General features: G+C 42.7%; 1 protein-coding gene across 3 annotated transcripts in view; it reads left to right on the top strand.

Moving 5' to 3' along the window:
• Positions 1-12,436, top strand: part of SPRED2 (sprouty related EVH1 domain containing 2) — a 126,778-nt gene that overhangs the window by 5,792 nt on the left and 108,550 nt on the right. The gene's annotated exons all lie outside the window — the stretch shown is intronic.

Raw genomic sequence — 12,436 nt, 5'->3', positions numbered from 1 at the left:
GGAAGGTTGCCATGCTCAGGGCTTGTTGGAGATTGATTGGTTCATCACCCTAGATTGGGGTTCCTTGCCTCCTTTGCTCAAGGATGCTGGCCTGGCCGCTTCCTTTCTAGGGCAGGTCAGCTTTGTATCCTATCCCATCTGATATCCAAAGCAAAGGGATTTCAGGTGGAATCACCAGCAAGAAATAAATATTTCTCTTCCAGGCTTTCAGAGCAGTTTGGCATGGAACTGGCTGTCCCTACCGCTGTCAGAAGCCCAGTTAAGACAATGGATATTTGAGGATAGGTTCTGGTTTCAGTTAGAGAATCAGAAAGCTGTGGCGCCTTAGCCTGCTGCAAAAATGGCCTTTTCTGAATTACTTTTAATGCAATGACCTTGTCATGAGACAAGAAATGCCTGGTAAAAAAATGGGCTGCATGGGCTGTATAAACTGCCCATTTGTGGACACTGTCCATTATATTGTTCATCGTTCTTATGTAATGGCCCATCTGAAAAATTCCTTTTAAATGCTGGTGCCCAGAAGAACGTTTCTTTCAGACTTACAGGGCATGCTGTGATTGGTTTTCTGTTTTGTTTTATTATTTACTACCACCGTCTCAAGCTCAGAGCTAAAATTTTTGCTTGGTTATGGTAGCCATATTAGCTTAGGTTTTTGCTAGATTTATTTCCCACTCCTCTGTATGCATTTCAATCTATTTTCTGTTTTCTGTTCTAATGGTTTTTATGTTTGAGCTTCCTCAGATACCTTTTGGAAGTAGGCAAGGTGTGTTATAAGGAAGTGACATCAAACTGGAAACTAAAGGGAAATATATTTGTGTCTTAGGTAAAATAGATCTTCCTGACAGCCCACATATATTTAAGGTTTTTATTAAACAATACAGGTATTTAAATATATTACATTTAGCAATAAATCAAAACCTTGCAAGTGGTAAAATTGTGCTTAATTTTAAAAAATATATGTTTTGTCTTCTAATATTCTTTTTTTCTGTCATTTTAAAATTCCTCTCTAATGAATATATGCTTATAAATTTAGTAAAGCTCTTTTTGCTGATGGTCCTAAACAATAGCTTCAGTATAAAAAGTAGCCTGACCCTCTGTCCCTCTCCAGACAGAAATGCATGTTAAGATTTATAACTCTACAGACTTTTTCAGTAAGTGAAAATTAAAGATAATTAAATTAAAAATTAAAGATAATTAAAATAACTCAATAAATTATTGAAAGTGACCTTTTGTACAGAGGAAATGGAAAAAAATTTTTTAAATCATGTGTGTTTCGTCTGTATCTTTAAATCACTGGATCATGGCTATAAATGATTTGGAAATTTGCAGACAAAATGAAGAAACTCTTCTCAAGGAGCAGTAACTCAAGAGCCACTCAGCTACCGTTCAGCTTTCTATTTTGTTGATGAACTCTTCTCGGAAACACACATCTTGCTGAGGATGGATTTATAACCACCCTCACTCATACTTTCCCTAATGTTGAAAGGTTTCCCATTTGGAAAAAAACTTAAAAAGCTTAAATATTTTTTGCTGAACCATTTCAAAGAAATTAGACATTAGAACTCTTACATTCAATTACTTGAGCTTACTTTCCAAAAGATAAGCATACTCTTATGTGAAACCACAAGACAATGATTACACTTCACAAAATTAAGAATAATTCCCTGATGTCTTTACTCTCAGTCTCAACTGACTGAAAAATGTCTAACTGGTTATTTCAGCCGAAGGCCAAAGATCCTGCTTTAAATGCATTTGTAACATATGGCTCAAGGCTTAGCCATTTGGTCACCTTCTGATCCAAGGCGAGTTACTGATGTATCTCACTTTGCTTTTATCTGAGTGAATAAAATGGGAATAAAAACTACTGATTTCGTGGAGTTGCTGTGGGAATTAAATGAGCTAGCCTGTGTAAAGCTTACAGCACACACTAGGAATAACACAGGTTTCTGGTGTCGGCTCATCGCTGGACACCGAGAGGTTTTTTACAGTCTCACTTTCAAATAACCACGTGAGGGAGGTGTTACCACGTTTAACCCATGAGGAAGCTTACATTACTTACCGAAGACAGCAAATATTTTTTATAGCACTTTACTCCTTTAGTTTTTTCAACAATTCTGTGCTGTATATGGTTTTGTTAGTTGTTTAGTCGCTCAGTCATGTCTGACTCTTTAGCCACCCCATGGACTGTAGCTCGCCTGACTTCTCTGTCCACAGGATTCTCCAGGCAAGAATACTGGAGTGAGTTGCCACTTCCTTCTCCAGGGGATCTTCTCAACCTGGGGATTGAACTCGTGTCTCCTGCATTGGCAGACGGCTTCTTTACCACTGAGCCTCCAGGGAAGCACATATGGTTTTATTACCTCCATTTATGGGGGGGTGAAATCAAGACCCAGAGAGGTTAAATAACCCTAGTAGGCTGTCTCAGGAAGGACTGTGTTTTCAAGCACCACAAGGTGCTATCTCAGAAGGGCAGAGGGTGGCCAGCCTTAGTCATTCTGACTTCAAAGCTCAGACCGTTTCTGCCAGTCATACTGTCCCTAATTCTTCTGAATTAGTGACATCCTGTCATTGCCATAACTTTTTTCACTTCCCTTATCTTCCCTGAAAATGCTATGAGGCACATACTGTATTAAAGTGAATTTAAGTAAACTTGGGCTTGTTACACCTTAAGATAATGGAAGGAATGTGAATTCAGAGTTGATTATTACTGGAATGTTAGCTGTATAGTTATTGAAGTAAGTAGTTATGAAAATTAGACACAGTGGAACAAGTATTGATCCCTTCTCTTTGCCTTAGCCTTAAAAAAGTAGGTGTGTTTCTGCTCTACCAGAATAGAATCCTGGAGTCCACTAAGAATTGGAATCTTGATCTCTTCCCTAGAAAATCTTGGTCTCTTCCTTAGAAAATCTTGAAAGCAAAACAAAACAAAAAACTTGGAAAGACCTTTAACAACTTATAAGCCAGGACATTGTCATTGTATAAAATTAAGAGCCTACTGCAAGGTTATAGTCTTGGTAGGTGGTGGGCGTTCACTAACCTCCATCTGCTGAGTTTGTTTCCACAGGGATCTTAACAGATGCTACTTCCTTTCCAGCTGTACCTGATTCCCTCTGCTTTCTGATCCCTTTAACTAATAACATATATAAAAAGTGGATCAGTATCAATATTAAAACTGTTCTTCTGAATGGTCCACTCGCTCATGCTGTTTATTCCAGAATGTTCTTCTTTTCCTTCTCCAACATGTGAAATTCTGCTCATTCCCCTACTACTGGCCCTGAGTCATTCCTCTTCTGAGGTCCTCCCGGATTTCCCCCTCCCTCACTCCCTAAGGAAAAATCGTGGACTCGTTATAGCACTTTCCCTCCACACTGTATGACAGTTATCACCATTTAGAGTTGGGTTGTTATACACAGCTACATCTGTCCCAAAATATGAGCTTTTGGGATTCAGGGTTACTTCTGTTGCCTAGTTTTCTACTTGTTGGCCTAATATCATCAGGCACATTGTGGTTGCTTTTAATAAAGATCTATTAAGTTAAAAAAAAACAAATCTGATTATTTTAAAATGTTGTTTTGTCCCTGCTGACAAACGCAATAATTATAATTGTTGTATTTGGTTAACTTAGGGTGTGCATAAGCCTCCTTCTGAGAAACTCCCATGTTTTACCTGTAGCCCTTGACGTGTCTTGTGGAAACTGGTTGCAGAACTATCTGGTGTTGGTGATCTGGGATGGAAAAGTCAAAACCGTTTTGATTCCAATCACTGTTGTGGGAACTGGGAAGTGGAAGAGTCTAAACTCAATAAGCCTGGTTTTCTGCCTCTTTAGGATAGTGTCTGCCGAGATCAAAATATTAACAATTTGCAATAGCTACAGGGTTCTCGTGGAGTCTTAACACTTGAAGTTGGAGACAGCTGTGCCGATGAGCGCCACTGTTGGCAGAGTTCCTATGTTATGGGGTGGAACACAAATATACAATCTAACAGCAAAATCCTCAGAAACTTGAACAAGATGATAATAGAGGCAGAGCAGGAAGTTTTTGCATTTGGCTGTTTGTTTTGGCTTGTTTTCTCTTAAGTAAATTGGACTGCCTTTTTTTTTTTTTTTTTTTTTAAAGACCCAGTCATATTGATAAACTTGTTAACTATTGTAAATGTTTCTTTTTGATCAGTATTTTTTAAGGCATTGTCTAAGGGCTTTTAGTCACTGGAGTAGAAGGAATATTTTGCACTGGTGGGCAGCATGCTCTGTGAAGCAAAATGTGTTTTCTGCATGCCTGCCATGGTAGGCATGCAAGATGGTTACCACAGCTTGATGGGGTCCCTGTCAGGGGAAGGAAGTCAGGCCAGGATCTTAGTAAAATGCTTGATATTAACTGGCATAGGACTTGGCTAAGTTAAGGACCAACTGTTTTGTAATTACTCATTTCTAAGGTAATCTTTGTCAACAGTATGTTCACTTGGGGTATGTTGCACACATGATAGCAAATCCTGCTTATGTTATTTATGCTACTTTCAAAGGACAGCTGAATATTTATTTTAAAACAGAATTTCTATGTGGATTGCCCCAAGAGCATACAGACAATAAAGAATCCACCTGCAATGCAGGAGACCTGCGTTTGATCCCTGGGTTGGGAAGATTCCCTGGAGAAAGGAATGGCTACCCCACTCCAGTATTCTTGCCCAGAGAATCCCATGAACAGTAAAGTCTGGCGGGCTATAATCCACAGGGTTGCAAAGAGTTGGACAGGACTGAGCAGCTAAGCACACACAAGAGCGTACAGGTGAAGAAACAAATTTTTACTTCATCCTGGCATTTAGCAGGGCATTTAGCAGTTGTGATTGAAGAGATAAAACAATATGAGCACCTTCAAAATGTATAGGTTTGGCTCCTCCTCTTTGTAAAAATAACGATTTTTCAAATTGCAGTTCCAATCTTAGATATATTTCCTGTGGTCCATTCATAAGTGCTTAAAACTTAATTATCAGGCTGAGTTGTTAAAATTGTCCTTCCTGGTTCATCCTTGTCTTTCATTTTCACTGTTTATTCCTCTTACTTTTTTTTCTCATTGCTTTGGCTCTGGCCTCCACTATTGATTTTTCAGATAACACTGTTTATTTTGTATTTGCATCCCACCCTGAGAATGCACCCAGAAGCTTGGCCCATCTGCCCTTCCAGGTGTGGAAATAATAGCTTATTGACCTGTACACCCATCTTCAGGCAGAGTGCTAAGCCCATAGTAGGCTTTCTGCAAACATTCATTGATTGATTAAATGTTCATTAATTGAAAAAGTTTGACCTTATATAAAAAATTAAATGATTATTCATATTGTATGTACATCCAGAAAGACTTGAAGTTGTTTGTTTTTAAAAACTATTCAGAGGGGCAGGCTGCCATTCTGGTGGTGCAGGAAACGTGGGCTTTGGGGTCGTTCTCTACTTCTTTCCTCTTCTGATGCTTACTGTCAGTTTACTTACCTTTGTAGTAGCATCCTTCGCTCTCTTGCCACCCCTGTCTGGTCTAGAACTCATATTATCAACAGCGTTCAAATTCTTTCTAAAACAAAGCATCGGTAGGCTTGTGGGGGGAATGGATGAGGCTGAGAGTTCTCTTAGGAGTAAGCTGGCTTATGGCTTGTTTTGTCTATTTGTGTGCCATATTGGTGTTTGTGTTTATATTTCCATCCAGGGAATAAAGTGGATGCTCGGCCAGAGATTTAATCATCTATATCCCAATATGTTTACTCATTTTTTGGTAGAACTTTTAAAGCTGAATAAGTGTAAATACAGTCTTAAACAGAGTAATTAAATGTCTCTTCTTTGTTTAATAGGTTAAATCAAAATCTGGGATTTTTCTCAGGCTCAAAATTCTGAAACAGGTCTGCTGTGCCTGGATGGTGTGCCCTGGCCTAATGCTACTTCTGGCCCTGAAGGCTAATGCTTGTCTTCTCGTTAGACTGTGGGTCAACAAGTTTCAGGCTTCCCGGGTGGCACAGTGGTAAAGAATCTGCCTGCCAATGGTGGACACACAGGAGACGCAGGTTCGATCCCTGGGTTGGGAAGATCTTCTGGAGGAGGAAAGGCAACCCGCTCCACTATTCTTGCCTGGAAAATTGCGTGAACAGAGGAGCCATGGGGTCGCAAAGAGTCATACATGACTGAGCACGCATGCACAGATTTCAGATTAGGAGTCTGCTGTTTGTGAACCAGTTCTGTTCTTACATGTCTTTTTATCCTAAGGAAAAGTAGTGGATATCAGATGACAGGTGTCCATTGGAAATGTAGTATTCTCTGAATCTAAGGAACTTCACTTTAGAAAATTCTTGGCCACTAATTGAAAAGCCATGTATAAATTATTTATTGGATAAAATAAATAGTAGTTCGGGTGAGACTGGAGGAGAGGGAGTGACTGGCTGCAGAGTGCCCTTCACTTACTTCACACAGTGTCCAGCCACCTTCCTGCCAGATAGGACCCCAGCTGTGGCTCAGAGGGAGCCTCTGCCCTCGGGGAGCTTACATTCTAGGGTGCCAGGCACTTCCTTGTGCCTTAAGGGCGTAACACAAGAGTTATCTGGATGATGGACTGATTGGCCACCAGAGGTGTTTGCCCTCTTCGTCCTCTGCAGAGTTACCCCTCAAGCTGCAGGCGTTGGGATTCCCAGATTTGGGGTACAGGGAACTCCTTGTCCAAAGCTTTAGAGGAGCTCCACACCCTTCCCAGATCCCCTAACAAGTTCTTGAGTCATTTTTAGGGTGAGTGTGTGTTGTGTGTTCATACAAATACACTCATGCACTCACATGTGGATGGATTATGTCCATGAATCAACAGTGTCCACAGCTGCAGGCGAAGAAAAGATTCAGCCAGGTTAAGTATCTTGTCTGAGGTCACAGAGCAGGATTTGTTATTTTTACCCAGGTCCTTTGACTTCACATCTCGTGTCTGTAGAACAACTATGAACAACTGCATAGAGCCTCAGTTTTGGCAAAGAATCTGTTGCATGTACAGTTTGACTTATATTACCATTGAGCAGATGAAATTAGAACTCTGTAAAGGGCTTCCTTAGTGGCTCAAATGGTAAAGAGTCCACCTGTAGTACAGGAGACCCAGGTTCGATCTATGGGTCGGGAAGATCCCCTGGAGTAGGAAATGGCAACTTACTCTAGTATTCTTGCCTGGAAAGCTCCCTGGACAGAGGAGCCTGATGGGCTACAGTCCACAGGGTTGCATAGAGTTGGTCACAGCTGAAGTGACTTAGCATGCATGCACAGGATCCTGTAAATGCCTCAGGACAGTGAGGTGACATTTCTTCCTCGCTCGCCTGTTCAGCTCTGTGGAGCAGAGAACCAGTACCCAAAGAGATGGCATTTTCTGTACTGATACAAAGAGCAGTTCTACAGAGACCGCTTTTGGAAACACAACCAGCCACCTTGCCCTTGATGGAGTGTGTGTGAGCAAAATAGTTAACGAAGCTTGCTGTTCATTAAGACTTGGTTTTAGCCTAGCTATTTTGAGAAGAGGATTAAACCTGAATGTGCATGGGAATCTTATAAAATGAGAAATCTGGTTCGGGAAGGCCTGAGATGCTGCAATTTTAACCAACTTCCCGATGCTGCTGGTGCAGATCCAAGGACCCCTGTTTGAGTAGCAAGAGCCTGTCTTTGTGATGACGGTGAGCTCCCAGCTGCCAGGTTTGTGTCTTCAGAGGCAACCTCACATACTTGGCATTTGGAACTTGCTGAAGAAGCTCATTGGTCAAGAAGGTGGTGTTTCCACGCAGAGAGATATTATCAAGGGCCTGCCTTTACCCATTGTTGGCAGGACTTTCAGCTTTGAGGCGTAGCTTGATCTTTAGATGGTAAGGTGCTGGAAGAATTTTTTCTTTTCTTACCACTTTAAAAAAAAAAGTTCTTGGTGAATGCCAGACAGCCCAAGAAATCCATCACTGAAAGAGGAATAGGAAGTCCCAGCACTTTGTGTATAATGTCTGTCAGCTGGCATTCTGCACCTTCCAGACAAATCGGTCTCCTATGGAAAGCCAGCCGCCCTGGGAGCAAGCACACTCAGCCCTAGAAGAAATCACAGGAAGTAATTAAACCGAGAAGGTCAGAGAAAGAGGAAGTGGTTGTGTTGTTTCTGATGCGAATAGCATTGTTGTTCCTGGGGATCAAGATGATGATGTTTAAGTCTTCTGGAATGTGACTGCTTGGGGACTTGATTGTATTTAAATTGCAGCCCTTTTAGTTTATTCTTTTAGACAGCAATCTAGTTAGGAAATGAATTGCTGTTAGGTCTTATCAGGAATCCCCACGTGCCTAAACAGAAGTCTTAGGCAAGGAGTTGCTTATAGCTTAGCAAATTGCACTTAAATAAAATGAATGTCAAGACTATTAGAGGTTAATTTTAGGTGTCTGGAGTTCTCCCTAATTCTCCTGATTAAACACTTTAACATAATAGTTTCCTTAATTGGAATAATGATAGAATATTAGCATGCATATTAAACCATTTACCCAAATTTGAATAGGGTTAAAATGCAAATTATCCATCACTTGTCAGCGCTTTCTCTTTAGAGATAATTCCTGGGGAGAAACTGAAAGTGGCTTTCTACCTGAGGCAGCATTGCCAGGAAAGCCAAGAATAGACCGGAGGACTAGAATAAGACCCTTCTCCCCCAAAAAAGAAGTGCTGGAAATACCACGGCCTGTGAGAGTAGTAAATACAACAAGAAGGGAGATGGAATGAGAGCTCTGAAGTGAGCTGACCATGGCCCCTCTCTGGTGGTATCTTCATTGGCCCATTGGCAGATGTCAGAGGAAGGTGATAAGAGACTCAAGGTCCTTCCCCAGCATTGAGGGGCTTCCCTGGTGGCTCAGATGGTAAATAATCTGCCTGCTGTGCAGGAGATCTGGGTTCGATCCCTCAGTCAGGAAGATCCCCTGGAGAAGGGAGTGGCAACCCACTACAGTATTCTTGCCTGGAGAATCCCATGGACAGAGGAGCCTGGCAGTCTACAGCCCATGGGATCGCAAAGAGTTGGACACGACTGAGTGACTAACATGCACGCCCAGCGTTTAGGCATCACCTCTGAAGTCTTGAACCAATGCCTCTACCCAGCAGTTTCCCAAGTGGCTGGGGACCCATAAGCAATTCAAGTGTTGTTTGTGAAGCAAATATGTATATAACATCACCCACATACATGTATTACTCTTTCAATGTATGCCGTTGCATTTATACAATAATAAAATATAACCTCAATAAAATACTATTGAATTCATGGTGGATGTTTGTCATATTTTTCTCAACTCACAGTTGTTAAAAAATACGGCGATAATCTCTAGAGGAAGAGGGCTGGTCCCTTAGTTTTTCTGCCTTTGCATACTTACACTTAATTGGGGATCATTGCTGTGCCCCTCATTCTGTATGTAAGGACATGAGTGTGGTCATTCAGGGGGCTTCCCAGGTGGCTCAGTGGTAAAGAATCTGCCTGCCAAGCAGGAGACCTGGGTTCGATCCCTGGGTTGGGAAGATCCCCTGGAGAAGAAAAAGACTACCCACTCCAGTATTCTGGCCTGGAGAATTCCATGGACATTCACGTGGGATGCATATGCAGAGGGTGTGTTTATACTCCGGGTGGATTGAGGATTGGGTGGAAGGTCTGAAGGAAAGCAGAGGGCGTTAGTTGGAGGTGGGTGGGGGGAGTTGAAAATGAGTCAGGACTTTCCCCCACAGAGACTTGGTACAAAGTTGGGTTTTCTCATAAGGAGGAGGGCCTAGGGGAGCTTGTCTTCTGTCTTCCAGCTTCCTTGCATTTATTGAACACCTGCGTTGTGCAGCACAGGACTCTATTGTGGGAAAAAAGGATACACCCAACAGGAGAAGCTTTTGAACGGATACCAAGTAGCAGAGCAGATGGGGAGCAGTTTGCTTTGTGCAGCAAGTTCTGGGAGTTGGGAAACTTCGGTCCCCTTCACTTCTTTGCCACCAATGTGCCCAAGATGTCAGGTGGTCTCTCCAGACTTGGCTTTCTCGTCTCTAAAATAAAGGGATTGAATAGTAATAATACTGAAGAACTCTTGTAGTTCCAGTATTGTAAGGAGAGTTCTTTTTTAAAAAAACTAATTGTATTTGTTTATTTTTGGCTGTGCTGGGTCTTCGTCGCTGCTTTTCTCTAGTTGTGGCAGTCGAGGGCTACTCTCCAGTTGTGGCGCGTGGGGTTCTTGTGGCGGCGTGTCTTGTTGTGGAACACAGGCTCCAGGGCGCAGGGGCTCGGTAGTTGCAGCTCCTGGGCTCTAGAGCACAGGCTCAGTAGTTGTGGCGCATTCAGTGGATTCTCTACCACTGAGCCACCAGGGAAGCCCCAGAGTCCCTGTTTTAAGAAAACTTTTATAAGTATAATATTCTTTTTAAAAATAGAGACAAATGCAAAGAAGTTAAAGTACCTCTTGCTGCACTAGCCAAGGGGAAAGTTCACTTTCATCCAGGTGACTCTTGAGTTGTAGCGGACTCAGATAAGGATGGTGGTGGTGATAGTGGGGGAGGGGGCGGGTCAGGCAGGTTGGAGAGGAGGCATCCGGCGTCCAAAGGTTTCTTCCACAGACAAGGAAATCCCACCCCTGGGTATATGCCGGGGGAACTCAGAGAAAGAGCTGGTCCGGGTAGGTGAGGCTAAATTTTAGGCTTATTGCATGCCAGGCTGTCAAAATCCATCTTGGAGCTTTCGTGCTTTACGTGGAATGGTGCTGTTTAAAGTTCTGAATCAAAGAAATGATAAAGTGATGTACTGTCGGTAAATTCCAATTAGTTGGAGGCTACGGGCTAGGCTGGAGTCAGAGAGGCCCCTAAGAGCTCTTACCCCACCGGATCTGGGCAGGGCTTTCCTTCTGGCTGTAATGAACTGCAGCAGGCACCGCTCTAGGAATCTTTGTTCCGAAGAGGTTGTTATGTTTATTGGAAGATAGGGAAGCTGTGAAATTCAAAGCAAAGTTAACCAACCTACTTTGTAGATCAAACTTTCAGGCTAGTAAGAAATCAAGTGAGGGTTTGGGGTTTTTCTTTTTGTTGTTGTTTTTACTACTTCTTGTATTTTTACTATTTTTTTTTAATATAGTTTAAACTTTTTTTTTTTTTTTTTAAGTATTGTTCCTCCTGCAGGAACACAGCACTGCTCAGTTGAAATTGCCCTTGTGAAGTGGAGAGTACATCGCCCTTTCTCAGTAAAGTAAAATGGTTGCAACTGGACCATAAAATTGTAGAGCTGGAGAGCAGCTTAGGAAAATGCCATCTCCCTTCTTGCAATCCAAAGAGGTCGAGTGATGAACCCAGGGTCACACAGCTAGTTGGTTCCTTGGGATATGTAGGTAAGCAGATGTCATCTGCCCTTGGCTCCAGTCCTGTTTTGGTGTTGTGTCAGACTTTCATGACAGTTGTTACCCTGAACCATTGAACTCCCTGGACACCAGAAAAAGATGATTATAACTTGTTCAGTTTAAATAAACGTAGCCCGTGTTGCCGAGGAACCATCAACATTGAACAGAGTGCCAGCCTCGGTCAACCCCTGAACACGTGGAGAATAGGTGAGCTGCCAGACACTGTTCCTGTGTGGTTCACCTTTGGGTGGTAGGGGGGTCCCATATGTGTGTTTCAAGAACAGGAGGGTAGGGAGTGGAGGCAGAGGAGTCATTCAGCTCTCCATCCCGGGGAAGAAAAGATGAGGCCTTTGATGAGACGTTGAAATACACGTGACCAAGGTTTTTGCACCTGGGCACTAGCAAAAATGTCTGAAACTTCCCTGAGGCTTGTCCTTCCTCCCCAGCTCCAGGGACTTCTCTCCTCCCCATGTGTTTGCTTTTGAGGTTAACTGCCAAGGCGATGCGGTCATAGACAGCAGGAAGTAATATTTGATATGCAGGTCTCGGGGTGGGGGTGGGGGATTGGCAGATAGCAGCATGGGAGGGGTGCCAGTTTGGGCGCACTAGAGTGAGAACTCCGGACATTTCTAAGCCGACAGGTGCCTGTTACAGCAAAGAGAGGGAGGGAAGAGTTGACGAGCTAGTCATATGATGAGTATTTTTTACGGTAGCATGTTTGTTTTAATTTTTGTAAGGCCGCTGCCCCACAGGTTAACTCTGATAAAATTGGGATTATTCTCTTTACCAAATGAGATAGCTACTAAGTGTTATAACCGTGTAGAAACCTAGGCTTGAGGAAGAATAAAAATCTCCAAAGCCAGACATGCTCTCCCCAAGAGCCCACAGTCAAACACACATGCTGGGAAGCACGTGCCACCTTGCCATGATGAGACGATCCATTTCCCAGTCCTGCTTGGGAACTGTAGTTCTCAGTCAGGGCTCCCCTTGGATAACAAGATTCATACCGCTTGTGTCAGATGGATAACGTGTACTTAAAAAATTTCCTTCTCTTGGTATTCTACACGCTCCCCC

Source organism: Bos indicus x Bos taurus, chromosome 11, assembly GCF_003369695.1.
Source record: "Bos indicus x Bos taurus breed Angus x Brahman F1 hybrid chromosome 11, Bos_hybrid_MaternalHap_v2.0, whole genome shotgun sequence".
Lineage (NCBI taxonomy): Eukaryota > Metazoa > Chordata > Mammalia > Artiodactyla > Bovidae > Bos > Bos indicus x Bos taurus.
Note: the sequence above shows the minus strand (reverse complement) of the source record. Positions and strands in the feature narration are given on the sequence as shown.